The sequence below is a fragment of the Eretmochelys imbricata genome, chromosome 8 (assembly GCF_965152235.1).
Source record: "Eretmochelys imbricata isolate rEreImb1 chromosome 8, rEreImb1.hap1, whole genome shotgun sequence".
In the NCBI taxonomy this organism is placed as follows: domain Eukaryota; kingdom Metazoa; phylum Chordata; order Testudines; family Cheloniidae; genus Eretmochelys; species Eretmochelys imbricata.
The window spans coordinates 11,668,873-11,685,150 of NC_135579.1; positions in this window are offsets into that span (position 1 = coordinate 11,668,873).

Below are 16,278 nucleotides of genomic sequence, written 5' to 3' on the forward strand. Positions count from 1 at the left end.
GTGTGCCTGGTCCTGTCCTAATGTTCCACCACCTACCCCAGAGGGTGACTTCAGCTTTGGCTCTGAAAGTACATGGTTCAAGCCCAGTCCTGCTCACACACACCTGCTTGTGCTGTGGTTGACTTTAGCCATTACCCATCGGTCAGTTTTCCCCAAGTTTAAAAATGCATCATATTTGCTCCCAATACCCTCACTCCCCTGCACATGAACACAAAAAGATTATTTTTAAGAGGGTCAAACATCAATGTCATTTGAATGACTGTAGAACTAATTTTTTTTTTGAAATGCATCCTAAATGTAAGCTGCCACTGCAATAACCAATCAGAGCCAACCATGCTAATGACTGGAGTCTGTGGTGTGATATAACCAGAGGTGCAAACTACCTGCTCATAATCTTCCAGTTAGGAAGCTGTCCAGAGTTTTCTCTCTTAATGGTTATTTGGGGATTCTCAAAAGGGGCTCTTCATTCTGTAACCAACCGATAGAAAGAAAAAGGATCCGTTAACACTAGAACCATTTTCAAGGCAAGTCTACACGCAGTGCTACATCAGCACAGCTGCATCGATGCAGCTGCGCCACTGTTGCGTGTCTGGTGAAGACGCGCTATGCTGATATAATTGCTCCACCTCAGCGAGAAGCAGAAGGTATGTCGGTAGGAGAGCATCTCCTGTCAACAGAGAACTGGTGTGGACAGCGTGAATTACAATGGACTGAGCGGTGTCAGCTGGCTGGGATATGAGCCAGGGATGCTGGAACAATTTGTATAGTGCAGGTGCTGTTTGCTGAGAGCCATTGAACCAACCTGTAATCCTGTAGATGATGGAAACCACTTCAAGGCATGGGGTGCGGCAACACCGCCACCACCCCTTGTTCCAGCACCTATGGTAAGAGCTGGCTTTTGGAGAGACTCAGCAGCTTTTACCCGGGACTGACAGAGAAACCGGAGGAGACAGCCAACAAATGGATTCCATGGCAGCTTGGCCATGTAGAGAGCTGGCTTGGCTAGAATGGACTGTATCTTAACCTTTGCTTCTCTGTGCTGACCTAAGGACTTCCCACTGCTGTGTCCAGTTGACGAATAAATCCTATTCTGTCTTGGAAAGGTGGCTTGGTGTCAATGCAAATACTTGCTGAGATCCATTGGTCCCTGAAGAACGTACAAGACTGACCAGAAGTCTCTCTCTCTGTTGGACTCACTAGGCAGAGCTCCCAGTATGACACGGGAGGACTGGAGCCCAAAGGCTCAGCCTCAGAGGCATTGAGGCTGCGTGGCATACCCTTAAGGAAGTGTGGGGCCCCTTGGGGATCTGGTGCACTGAAGGGGCTGCTTATATGCTGGGGTGTAGCACAGATCCTGTGGATCTGCGACAGCATCATCTACATTACTCTTCAAAAGTACTTCATTTTATTGCCATATTAGCTAGGAGCAGCATGAAACGGATGGCTAGTGGAATGGAGACCTGGAACTGCATGAGAAGTCCTTACATTTGTTAAGGCAGGGCAAAGAGTCCTGAAAAATTACAAACCCTCAGGACATGTGCCAACTGAGTCCCAGTTCAACCAGTCCAAACCCCTGTGTGGACACTCTTATTTCAGAGTAAGAGTGGCCTACTGCAGTTTAACTGAAACCTGTTTGAAAAATAAGGCTGGTTTAAACCAAAATTAGAGTGTCCTCCTTTTGCACTGGTTTAACTACGTTGGTTTAAAATCACATTTTCAGTTAATCTGGTCAACTTTCTCATGCAGATAAACCCTTAGATTGTCAGTCATTTTTTCTCTTACGCCTCTTCTCTCCCCCTCCAGCCCCCCTCCCCCGCCCCACATACACAGACACACCTTTATCTCGGAGTAGAACATTTACATTTCAATTGGAAGTGATTTCCCCCCATCATAAAAAGAAAAGGAGTACTTGTGGCACCTTAGAGACTAACCAATTTATTTGAGCATGAGCTTTCGTGAGCTTCATCCGATGAAGTGAGCTGTAGCTCACGAAAGCTCATGCTCAAATAAATTGGTTAGTCTCTAAGGTGCCACAAGTACTCCTTTTCTTTTTGCGAATACAGACTAACACGGCTGTTACTCTGAAACCCCCCATCATATAGAGTCTTTCTACTCAAGTATGTCAACTGATGTGTAATTGTCAGAGGGAGGCTGTAGAGTGGGATTCCCTTGATTAGACTGCAGAGCGTTTAGCAGTGTTTGCTATGGCAGGTGACAAAGTGTACTCTCGGCAGCACCCAAACCAGCATGCTGTCCCTCTCAAGGAGTGGAAGCCATGTGCAGGACGATATCCCTGACTTCCTGATTGACAGTAGTGCTAGAATTAAGTGTACCACCGTCTCTTTCATATTCTAGATTGGGACTAAAGCCATTAGAGTTTCACAGAAGGGCAGTGTCATCACGCCATATACGTTAGTACACTCCTCCTACCAAGCCCTTCAGTCAGGACTGCATCATTGTAAGGCTTACACAAGTTTTCACCATCCACCCTGTCTGACGTGTTCTTGAAATAACGAGGACAAAGTAAAGGTGAACAAAGGTCAGTGAAGGGTTAATGTCTAGCTATTTCACCTGGAAGCAGGCGGGGCACACCCTGACTGTTTTGTAGAAGCAATGCACACATTGCTCTATCCAAGGACAAGGGCTAGATATTAACCATGAGAACTTGATTGTTTGGACAGCAACTGTGGGAGGCTTTCTTAGCCTGGGCTCAAGGCCTGAGAACCAGGATTGTAGTAGTTAAAGGATGGTAACTAAGTATATGAATCAACGTCATACATTCCTTTGTGTAGCAGTGTGTAATGCTTAGGGGGAGAAATATAATAAAAGGAGAAGGTGGAAGGCGGGGGGCAGAACAGCCCATCTCCGCTGACCAGCCTGCTTGCTTGCATAAAGCTGTGCTCTGTCTCATCACTGAACCGCCACAGGTCAGACTGATTTTCTTATGTGGTTGGATTTTTGTCTCCTGTCAAATAAATGTTAACCCTTCCTCTTGCTTTTGATCACACTTGCTGTTGGGTTTTTTTTTTTGCATAACCAAGAACAAATAACGGCCACGCACCAAGTTTTACTCTAATTATAATACTAAATATATTATTTTACGGCTGGGAGGGAAAGGTAAGACCTTGTAGTTAAAAGAAATCAAGGATAAATTAAAATAGATCATATTTCTTTAATGAATTTTAAGTCCTACTAGAGTTCAAGTTGCAGGTCTAAGACGAAAGATGTTCCTGTGGTTAAATCACTAGACTGGGGCTAAGAAGAGCTGGGTTCAGTTCCTGACTCTGCTACAGATTCCTGTGTGGATTTAAGGCAAACCAGGGGTTAATCTGTCTAGATCTCAGAAAGAACAGGAGTACTTGTGGCAACTTAGAGACGAACAACTTATTAGCGCATAAGCTTTCGTGGGCAAAGAGAATAGCTCAGCTTTGTGCAATGGGATTGCTCACATGCATAAAGTTACACGGTGTAAGTGTTGGCCGGACGGGGCCATAGTCATGTTTTAGAAATCCAGATCGTAGCGTCCCAATCTCTGACCTCTTCCAGGTCCTGACTCTGCCAGGGGGTCAGCTGCACAGGATCTCACACCACCATGGAACTCTGCAGATGTTGGTGGAACTCCACCCAGGTGTGAGGGTCCATTCACACGGCTCTCAGAGTATCCGGATCAGGGCCCGGTGGAGTAGTTCTAGCTAGTGTAATCAAAGCTGCAGTAAGGAAGTGCCCTTTTTATTCATGTTAAACAATGCTGTTTTTATGACTCATTGAAACCACACCTCGTAAAGGAGAGAAACACAGCAAGGTCTGGATATTTATGAGAGAGAGTCGCAGTTTTCAGAGAGCAACAGGCTAGGATTTGCTCTCTTCAGCTACTCAAACTCGATGGCACAGAGAACACATAATAGCAGTTGTCATTTCAAGCAGTGGATCGGGTGTGGAAGTGGGGAGGGGTCGTGCAATCTTCGCTGTTAATATTTTAAGGGAGGAGAGTGGTTTGGGTTTGTCCCTTTTACTCTCCACAGCTGAATCAAAAATGCATCTGTCTGATTCCAAGTGGACAGGATTTGGAGTAGGTCTGTGTTAGAAAGGACACAGTGTGAGAGGAACAATCAGGATTTCTCACTCACTCTCCAGGAGCCAGGACAAACCAATGAGCTGCTTTCCAGAAACGGTGAGATACCCTCATGCCCAGACAAAGCACAGAGGCAAAGGCCTCCACCCAACAGCTGGGCCCCAACAGCATCCCCCCTTTGTCTAGATCTTGCTTTCAAGGCAGGGTAGGTTCCAGACCCATTCTTTGGGCACTAGGATAGGGTAAGCCAGGATTCTCAACTACAGCCCAGTTCTTCAGCTTCCCTCCCTTCCAAGTGTCATCTGTCACCACTTCTTACCCGCCCTCTCCTATCATTACTCTCAATCTTCCTTCTTTGCCCTGGAATTTCCCCAGAGCAGAGAATGCTAAGACAGACAGGTGTGTGCCAGGGAAGTGATCAATTGCAGGTCAGCAGAAGCTCTCCCATTAGACTAAGATAATTCAAACCCCACGGCCCCTCTCCAGCCCTTCCCAAAAGTCATCTATTTTGCTATGTGTACATAAAACATAAGGAGTTTCCTGCATGTCCCCCTTTCAGCCACGACACTATTCTGCCTCCCAATATCCCATCTGGCTATTAGAAACGAACTCCCCCTCCCCTCCTGGTCATTTCTGCCTTCCTCCCCCTTTCTCTAGTCTCCAGCCCATGTGTAAAAGTAGCAGGGGGGCCTTTATTAAAGCCAAAGCCCCTCGGCAGCGGCTTTCCAGCCAAACTGCTCTTGTATTACTTTTTGATGAGTTTTCAATTTAGGCCTTTGCAGACAGGGGGAAGAAGGCGACTTGAGAGACAGAGGGGGGAAAAATGCAACAGATGGGGCCGATTGTGCTCTGTAGGCAAATTAAGGAAGACATCTGTAGCTCCCAAATACTGGTGGTCCAAAGCAATTAGTCCCCTGTGAAAAGGGGCCTCTCTGAGCCTCCTCCAGCCAATCCCAGCACAGGCAGTCCTCACGTTACAATGGCCTTGACCACAATTCAATGAGCCAAAAAAAAAACAAAAAAGAAAGATTAAGCCAGGAGGAGCTGTGGGGCAAGGCTGGAGTTGCTAGGCTTAACAGGGAAGGTTACTTAAGTTGCTGTCTAACCTTTGAGCAAAACACAGTTTTCTTCCAGGCGGCCAACCTGTGCCTGTTTTATGGTCCGTGTCTGGAATGGACAGAGTGATTCTGCACACGCGTGTGCACAGCGTACGCACCTATTTGCGAGAGGTCCATAATCTGTAAATTGCTCAGGGATTTCAATTTTTCCACTGGAAAATAATGAATGAAGACACAAACCCCTGTGGGTGGAATTATCCCCCAGCCCTCGACGCCCCCTGGGGAAAGAAAAAAAAAAGAAGCTGTTATATGATAAGACTCCTCTGTAAGTGATAATTATGATGATTGTTATGATGCAGGAGCGCCACCTTTACAATTGGAAATAGGAACTCCAGCTGGGTTAATCTGGAGGTGTGGTCCCCTGGCTTTATTCTAGCCTTCTATGTCAGGAAGGCTAAAGTGGGAAAATCAGAAAGGACTTTACCTAGGCTGGTTTTGAGCCCCCACAGGCTCTTTTATTCATGCATATTTATGATCAGTAGATCTCAGCGGAAAAACAACAACCCGCCAACAATGAGGAACGCTGCTGATGGAGGTCACAGCACCTTTCAATGACACCTCCTGGCTTTGTTCACCTAAGCACAATGGAGTTAAGAGGTAGGAAGAATAGCTCCCTGCACCAGGGCACGATGGCAATTCTCTCGGTGATTTAGAAAAGAAAATAAAGCCCCAACTAATTTGATATCTTATTGGATTTCTCTTAACCTGAGAATGTGGCCCAGCCTGGCCATTAAGGCTTGTCAAGGGCTGATCTCTGACAAAGAGCATTAATTAGCCTCTGTGATACACTGATGCTTGCTTGTTTTTTAAAAAAAAACCTCTATTTTCGCTCTCTTTAAATTCATGCTGAGTTAACTGGTTGGACATTAAAAAAAATCACCCACTGAACCTTTGCCCCTTTAAATTAATTCATTTAATGTGTTTATTGTTATGGGGCCTGTCAGAATGACACCTTTAAGGACCATCCAAGAGTCTAAACAACCCTCATTACGACAGAGGTGGCCTTTTTTTAGTAGCTGAACTCAAACCGAAGACTTTCTGAGATATTAGGATACATTTTTCCTCCACCATAATTTTGGTTTCTTATCATGGCTGAGAGTGGAGTGATGAAATATCATGAGAAAGGCTGGTCTCACCAGTATTTCTAGCTATGACCAGCCAGCGGAACGCAGAAGAAGCCAGCCCAGGGCTCAAATCACAAGATTCGGCTCAATTTCAGAGAAGCTGCCTACCCTTGTGACTGCTTTTCTGATTACAGTTTAATTCTTTCGGATTTTCCAAGTGCTACATAGACTGGAGATATAAGTCTAGAGGACTCTAGGGACAGTGGGTCCAAATTGTAGGAGTCCCAGTGTCCCTATTCTTCCCATTGGACAGAATAAATTTAAAAATAAAGTTATTCCTGGAGGTAAGAAGCCAGGTTTGTTAGGTGATTTGAAGGGGTAGGTGGAGTTTAACTGGAAACATTCTGAAAACATCCACTCAATGTGCAGCGGCAGTCAAAAAAATGCAAACAGAATATTGGGAATCATTAGGAAAAGGATAGATAAAAAGACAGAAAATATCATATTGGCTTTATGTAAATCCATGGTAGGCCCACATCTTGAATACTGCATGCAGATGTGGTCGCCCCATCTCAAAAAAGATATATTGGAATTGGAAAAGGTTCAGAAAAGGGAAACAAAAATTATTAGGGGTATGGAACGGCTTCCGTATGAGGAGAGATTAATAAGACTGGGACTTTTCATCTTGGAAAAGAGATGACTAAGGGAGGATATGATCAAGGTCTATAAAATCATGACTAGTGTGGAGAAAGTAAATAAGGAAGTGTTATTTACTCCGTCTAATAACACACAAACTAGGGGTCACCAATTGAACTTCATAGGCAGCAGGTTTTAAACAAACAAAAGGAAGTATTTCTTCACATACCACATAGTCAACCTGTGGAACTCTTTGCCAGAGGATGTTGTGAAGGCCAAGACACTAACAGGGTTAAAAAAATGTTCATGGAGGGCAGGTCCATCAATGACTATTAGCCAGGATGGGCAGGAATGGTGTCCTTAGCCTCTGTTCGCCAGAAGCTGGGAATGAGCGACAGGGGATGGATCACTTGATGATTACCTGTTCTGTTCATTCCCTCTGGGGCGCCTGGCACTGTCCACTGTTGGAAGACAGGATATTGGGCTAGATGGACCTTTGGTCTGACCCAGTATGGCCGTTCTTATGTTCTAAAGTTTCTAGAAATAAAATGCTGTTCTCATGCCAAACAACTGCCCTTACCCTGACCACGGAACTAGGGGAGCAAGGTGAAAGGCTTATTTTCCTTGGGCAGCCAGCACTGCAAATACAGGAGCCCATTTTCCTCCGCGACAATCTTTGAAAAAGGGCTGCTTCCCCACAGCCTTCATCCCTGATGCAGAAGAAAGCCAGGCACCTGTGCTTCTACTGCTTTAGAAAACCTTCTGTAGTACAACTGACACGCCGAAAAACCATGCAGCACAAAGTCTCCCTCAGCCCACAAAGGGCTGTGTCACATTCTTCCCCTCAAACCAGCTTCCCACTCTAGCAGGGCTATGGTACTTTGAACTTCAAGTTGGCTAGCCAGTGTTAGGATAGTTAATGCTAACCGAATTTGTGAAATGGATACAAAGCCTCATGCTTCAGGGGTTAAATCGATCTCTAACTAGGGATTAGGATGAGACGTTCATGGGGGAACAGGTTATTCCACATGTGCCTACTGCATGGTTTTTCACACTTCCTCTAAAGCAGTGGTTCCCAAACTAGGGGCACTGCTTGTTCAGGGAAAGCTCCTGGCGGGCTGGGCCGGTTTGTTTACCTGCAGTGTCCACAGGTTCGGCCGATCACAGCTCCTAGTGGCCGCGATTCGCCATTCGGGAGGCGGCACGGGCCAAGGGACATGCTGGCCACTGCTTCCCACAGCCCCCATTAGCCTGGAGTGGCGAACCGCAGCCCCTGGGAGCTGTGATCGGCCGAACCTGCAGACACGGCAGGTAAACAAACCGGCCCGGCCCGCCAGGGGCTTTCCCTGAACAAGCAGCACCCTTAGTTTGGGAACCACTGCTCTAAAGCCTCTGGTAATGACCACCTGTTGGACACAGGGCACTGGACTAAGTGGACCATGGGTCTGATCCATTTTGGTCCCTTCTGGCCTTGGAATCTATGAAACATAAGACTTGCCACTCTGATGATCTCATCCAACCTCCTTCATAAGGCAGGCCATAGCACTTCCCTCAGACACCTAGAGCAGATCTTTTAGAACTTGGATTTAAAAGTTCAGTGATGAAACCACTATCACCCTTAGTAAATTGTTCCACTGGTTAGTTCCCCTCACTGCCAGTCTGCATTTGTTTAGTTTCAGCTCCCAGCCACTGGATCATGTAATACCTTTCTCTGCTAGATTGAAGATCATCATATCAAATATTTGTCCCTGTGTCATAGACTGCTTGGTTGCACCAGGCACAATCTAACCCTAAATGTGACATAATGTATTGCACTTTAATGCATGGTCTCTGGTTATTATGTCAACTCCCATTTGCTTCTTTGAATCCTGGTGGAAGGTTGTAAATGCAGTGGTCACAAACTGATAGAGTAAATTTAAAAACAAAAAGGATCAGGCTGCTGCTACTCAAGGGCCAGAGTCTGCAATAGGTGGTCCCACTGCAGACACTCGTGGAGAAAGGTGCCGCTTACTATGGTGAAGGGTATCTGAATCTGGGCCTAAACTTGCCCTTTGTTCTTTTTTCTCTCCACGGTGCTTCATCCATCACCGCTGAGCTTCCTGTAGTTTCATGTGTGACCAATTATTGAATGAGCTAATTTGCACATTTGTAAAGAATTTGCAGATAATCATAAACTTCAGCTTTTTAAAAAATGTATGGAGCTAGCGCTGGTAAACTGCATGTCAGATGAGTCCCACTTTGATGAACCCACCTTGCAGACAGAAGGACTTACAAGAATTAAGTGATGACCACATATCCATGATAAACCTACACCATAAAATACAACATGCACAAGAGGCCTGATCCTCAGAGAAGCTCCAGGTCAGCATGCCCTAATCCTGGGATTCACTGGAGCTAGTTTGGCCCTTGCACAATTTAGAGCAGCCTCATGGTGTTCCAGCAGTACTTGGCATTGCCAGACTATAGAGCGTTCCAGCCACACCTCTTTTCCACCAGCCAAGCACCACTCTTACCTGGCCAGCATTACAAAAGTGAAGCTCTTTACCCCACTTTTTGTGATTGCTTCTTAAGGACCAAAGCTGAAAGCCATTTTCTCCAGACTGGCAGCTAATGCAGATTCACGATGCAGGGTATGATCTCTTTTCTCATCCAGGGACGGATTTAGCCCCTCTACTCTCCAGTTGGGTGCAAGGTACATATGCCTCATCACATTCGGATAAGCTATCAGCTAGCATCATCCTGTTACAAATAATGAAAGGATGAGAACCACTGTCATAATGCCTGTGCACACGAAGGCTGAATTAAGGTTCCACAGGTAACATTAAATCTGGCACTTCCAAACCACAGAAGAGATCACCTCTCTCCCCATGCCAACCTGCCACAGCAGAGGTGGTCAAACTGGATGCTCCTTGCTATAAAAGAGAGGGGGTAGCTGGCCTGGCATTCTCTGTGATGTCTCTGAAATTCTGAATCCTGCTCCCCGATCCCAGTCCCACATAGCCCAAACCTGGTGACTTTCGAGATACGCTGAGGGTACAATTCCTGTATGATGAAGCAGAAGGTGTCTGGCTGGCTGACCGAGTCCCTGTGGAACTGATTGTAAAGCTGCTGAGATTTGCTTTAATTGTATAAGAGTATAGTTAAGTACAGTACAGCGCTTAAATGGGATGCTAGTTTGGGATGTTCTTTAAAAGATATGCTCTTGGAATTATTGTGGGGAAGATCTCTGGCCAGAGGCGCTGACTTCCTTTCTATCTGGGGGTGTGCGCTCGACCCCCGCTTGGCCCCAGGTCCTGCCCCGACTCCACCCCTTCTCCCAAGGCCCCATCCCGCCCCGCCCCTTCCCACCCCTGCCCCGCCCCCTCGCCTGAGCACACCCCATCCCCACTCCTCCTCCTCCCTCCCAGTGCCTCCTGCACACTGCAGAACAGCTGATCGCGGCAGGCCAGAGGCAGTGGGAGGGAGGGCGAGGAGTTGATTAGTGGGGCCGCTGGCAGGCGAGAGGCGCTGGCTTGAGTGGGGGAACCTTGGCTGCCGGTGGGTGCTAAGCAGCCGCTAATTCTTAACGTGGGTGCTCCAGGGCCGGAGCACCCATGGAGACGGTGCCTATTTCTCTGGCCTGCGTTATACAGGATGTCAGACTAAATGATCACAATGATCCCTTCTGGTCTTAGAATCAGTGAATCTATGACAGGTCCTTTTCTAAAAAAACCCAAACAGGGCTGGCAGACTACACAAGAAGCAGAGCCAATGATGCAACCTAATTGCAAATAACTTTCGGTTCATTTTACATATAAACACATTATTGTACATGTAAAGGCAATCCAGTAAACATTCCTGGGATTTTAAATCCACTGCCTTAATTTCATAAATATTAAGCTGAATAATTAGTACCTTATAATAGGTTTAGGACAGTCTAACCTTTCTCACACATACTATACACTAAATTTGTGTTGGTCCAGCTATATTAGTTAGCAGCTTTCTGCAATCAAATCAGTTATCTGGGTCCTGCATGGAAATACAATGAAGGCTGTATTCATAACCTCCATATAATAAATACCTCACTATATTATTCATAAGGAATAGTCTGAATATTTCCATACACAAATTTTAGTTTTAGCAAAAACATCTCCCTTTCACAGTAGGTGATACACTTCTCTATCTAGGAATAACCATTAAAAGAAGAAAATTATTTTCCCTACTCTGTCTACAAAAGGAAGGAAGGAAAGAGATTTCTTAATGCATCATTCAGTTGTAATCAATTTTTTTTCCAACAGTGTAAACACAAATACTGTAATTGTCCTCTAGAATGTTGCTTACTCATGTTTATGCAATAGGCTGACTTAACTATGTTATACATTTCATTTCCCTGGAGGCTGTGTTACAGCTTGACTGGTATCACCATGGGTACTAATAACAGAAGATTTCCCAAAAGATGCCCTCATCTTAAATGAATTGTCTTTCACATGGTATTGAACATACAGATAATGTATCTGCATCATAGCCAATGTAACTAATCAGATCATCTGAAGTTTACTTTGCTGTTTGTCTGGGTTACTATCCCATGGTTTACAATTATCTCAGTGAAAAGCCATACAGATGTCTAACTTGGCCTCATGGCTTTTTCCTTTGGAATTTCAGTTTGTGAATAACTAATTCTATTAGGAAGTTGTTTCCAGAATCACGCGCGTTTCAATGTGTCTCAAAGGAGTCTCTCTCCAGCATTCAGTCAAAACTCAAATGCCCCATCGTTGTTCAAAATATTTGTGTGATCAGAGACAAAGCATTATACACAAGGTGGAGGCTGACATTTCCACAGATGTCTATGGGAGGGGATGCCCGCTTCCTGTTAAAATCAACAGGAATGGGAAGTCCAAATATTTTAGGTGGCTTTGAAAATCTCAGCCATAATGGCTTCTTGCAGTTTTATTGGGAGCATTTGTCCCGTTAGTTTGAGTTGTGTCATAACTCTCATGTGTCGAGAAATATACAGGCCCTGATCCATAAAAGCCCATAAGTACGTGCTTAACTTTAATCGCAAGTAGTCCTATGGGTCAGGGCCTCTGTATCACTAATGTAACAGCATCAGTCTGTAACTAGTAATTCAAAGCACTATTTGTTTAACTGTAAAAATGACCAAAATGCTGTTTTTATACTGGAAATGCTAATGATCTGCTTAGTTAATGTAATGAGAGTACCAAGATTCACAATCTACAGGGCACAAAATGGACTCCTGAATACAACGTTAGGTCAGATCTTCAGTTCCCCTCTCCAGCTGCTATGCAACCCATTGAAGCATAGAGCATCGTGCTTGCTTCACCGATGTTTTGGGGTGAAAGGGGTAGTAATTTGCTGCTGGTCTATGCCACCCCTCCCTGTCCACTTATTGAGGATAGGAGGAACAGATGCACACAGACTGCCTGCCCTCTGAGCCTGAACCTAAGCTCTGCGTAGCCCCCTTGGTGGGTCTAAGTGGTATTCTTTTTTCCCTTATGCCCTGGCAAGTCACAATTAACTTCCAGACTATCAGATCTTGGGCTCCCTATGCCTCGTTGTATATACTGTACAGTGTATCTATTATGTATGGTACAGTGCTAGACACACCGAAGGCTCTCAACAAAACACAAGGGCCTGAGGAGAGGGGTGGCCTGCGAATAGGCAGGCCAATCCACAATGTTCCCTGCAGGAGGGGTCTGCAGGGAGAAGGGGGTGTCCAGTCCTCCAGCCAAATAAGGGCTATGTAGTCATCAGCCCCAAATGTTATCCCATAGCTGTTAAGCTGCTTTTACACTGAGTCAGCTGACAGTAGGAGAAACATGTTCCTCTTTGCATCTCACTCAGAGATCCCATCTCACTGTTGAAACCAGCCTAGGCATAATGTTATTGATAATATTTCCAAGGCAAACTTGGCCAAACAAGTTTGCAAAAATTACATCAGTTCTCCAAAATTATGAATTTTTTTAAAAAAAATCTCCTGATTTTTAAGCCAATCTTTTTCTTTGATGTCTGGTTTCTTAGTCTTTAGGATGCTTTTGGGTCACATTTTCCAGCTCTTCTTCACGACCACGAGGGCTAGAAATTTACACCACACACACACCCCATTCTCATGGAATCACTTATCTCTGGAAACTGGTGCTTAAAAAAAAAATCCTGAACTATTACCCTCCCCACCATCCACACCCCTGTCTTCTTGTTATATAACCCCTATCTCCCTAAGATTGGCTTGACTGATTTCTATCTTCCACTTCAAAATGTTTGTAAGTTATTCAGATTCCCCTTAATTGGCATGGTATAAGGACCTAGACACACAGATAAATGTCCTGAACCTGGGTCTGAATATACAATAATAGTAAAAGTGAGTTTTATTTTTACTGTATTTTAATTGTTTTCTCATTGCGTTTCTTGCAAAGGCCCGGGGATGGACACTTTCTAAACACAGGCCAAGGGTAAATCATTGTAGCTCTGTTGACATCAATGGAGCCATGCTTTCTTTTTTTATACGACAGATGGGGATTCAGGCCCCAAAATATACTCAGATTTAGACACTTGATTACCAGCTGTAAATATCCTATGAATGGGCTGAATTCTGCTTTCCTCACCCATGTTCTTTATTCTGAAACCAGCCTTCAATGGGAAATTTACTTATTTCACAGCAAGAAATAAAATATAAAATAAACTGAAAAGAATGCCAAGATTTTGAAGCCTGTTATGCTAGGGAGAGAGGCTATTTCTGTGGTTAGCATGCTACCCTGGGGCTCAAGACTAGGTTCAATTCTCTGCTGTACCACATCCTGCCTCAGTTTCCCCTCTGTAAAATGAGGATAATAGCAGAGCACTTCCCCACTTCACGGGAGGCTTGTAAACCAAATACATTAATGACTATGTGGTGCTCAGATACTATGGTAATGGAGACCATAGAAGTACCTACATTTGATAACGCTACGACAATAACTTATGTGATTGTCCCTGTGCCTTCCTATCTGTGGGTCAACAAAAATTGCGGCACAGGACATTTGGCAATTCCCTGCATATAACCCTTTATAACAATACTAGATCTACTGACATAGATGTAGCTGCTGTCTACAACTTTCTCTGGCCAACTTTATCTAATTTTAAATACGTAACCGTGCTTGTAAGAATATTATGCTTTCCACAAGATTTTGATGCCAAAGAATCAGATCTCTATGCTGGGCAAGCATCTTGTGAAATAGAGTGAGCCTACATTGCTTTAAAAAGCAGTCATAGCTGGCTTGTTGCCAATTGAATTGAAATCCTCAGCATTGCAGCATCATTAAAGAGAATTGGCGGAGACTCAAATGACGATGAAAAAAGTATTAGAAGTAGAACTGGAATTTTTCAATGTACAATGGAATCTGGTATATAAAATCTTGCATTCTGAGAGACAACAATTCATGCATTCTCTCATGGAGACCATCTGCCTACTGTGGCATTCATGCATGCTGGATGAAAACTGAATCAAATATCCCTATACATCTGTCATGTTAGGTTGCCTTTTCTACCTTAAAACTGCAAAAAAGTCTAACTTAGTAAAAAATTACTCTTCCCACTAAGAGATATTTGCTTTTGCTTTATTATTCTTCAATATCTTCCATGGGTTTATACAATGGGGACTGATTTATATAACAGAAATGAATGATAAGTGATTACTTTTTCTTTCTGTCTTAAGAATAATGGCTATGTTTGTAATTAGTTCAAAGGAATAATAAATATAAAATGCAAAAATGTCATTTGTTCAGTTGTGAGCTGATTTGATCATATATAAAGTTCAAGAGATCCCTGAAACACGGCTGCATCTGGCATATTTCGAATACACAACCCCATCTCACCTTCTGATCCGTTTAATTTTTATTCAGATTTTTGGGAACTACAACTAGCCCATGGATATCAGATTTTACAAAGCTGTAGCAATAACTCTTTTATTTTATGTATTACCTCACAAAAGGTTATATTTAATTTTGATTTATGCAGGGCAGAAGAAAGCAGTGGACAGTTAGTTTGTAACAGAAAAAATCGATTTGAGCCAACCCTTAGGTAGTATTTTACAAGTGGGCCCATTGAAATCATTGGGATTCTATATTTTGAAGTTATTAGCTCTTAACAGAACACCTCAAGGGCCGGGTTTTCAGAGGTGGGAGGCTCAGTGCTGTTTGAAAATCAAGGCCCTCAAGCTGAGCACCCAAAAAATGAGGCACCCAAAAGTCACGAGTGACTTCTGAAAACTTCGGCTGAGGGAGCAGGATAGCTGAGGGGGAGGGATAGCTCAGTGGTTTGAGCATTGGCCTGCTAAACCTAGGGTTGTGAGCTCGATCCTTGAGGGGCCATTTAGGGATCTGGGGCAAAAATTGGGGATTGGTCCTTCTGTCAAGCAGGGGGTTGGACTAGATGACCTCCTGAGGTCCCTTCCAACCCTAACCTTCTATGATCACTCTTATTTCTGTGTTCTAGACACCCAATTCTGTCCTCTTCATCGAGCTTCATGTTTGTGAAATGGCACTTAGTGCAACGGGGTCCTGGTCCATGACTAGGAATCCTAGCCGCTACGATTATAAATCAATAGACTACAGACTTAGTGGTCAGATCCCATTGAGACATTCATGTGCATTAGGGGAGAATAGATCCCTGAGTATATGCTAAAACTCAAAGAGCTCGTAACAGACCCGCTCTGTGAAGCTGAAAATACAGCTGTGAAGCAAAGAAGGTGTTGAGCGCCACTTGCTGGTACAAATCGAAACTGGAGGAAGAATGACTTTCTATACAAGATGTTTCTTTATAGCAGGAACTCTTCTTCGATCAATATTCTAATTGGAATGATGGACTATACTATTGTACTCATGCTATATGTCACACTATCGCATAACTCACACAAAGAGAGCCACACTGCTAGCATGGGTTACAATAGCATAAACTACATTATTGTATACTATTTACTAGAGCTGGAAGAATAATGCAAATGGGCCAGATTCTCGGCTACAGCTCAGAAGTATGTAGAGCAATGTAGGGGGGGCTTGAAGTGACCTTTTTACACTCCTCTGATCCTGTAGTCACTTTGTGCAGATCTGGTCTCCTGGCATAAATCACAGCAGCCTGAACGCTCACATTTATTGCTAGCCAGGTGCAAAGAAAGCCATTGTAATGCAACTCCCCAGGGTGGGTCATCAGCAGTGAGGACTGAACTCAGGACTTCCGGATCTACAAGGATAAGCCTCTACTGCCCGAACTGGAAAAGCTCAGGGTCAGTTAGCTCAAAGACTGTAGCAGAATTATAAACCGCTATGTAAGCGTGGGTTGCAAAAACAAGGCTTGACTTTGCCACACCTCCACACGCTAGACATGGGGGTGGATTCTTAGACCCACTGTGGTACCTTTG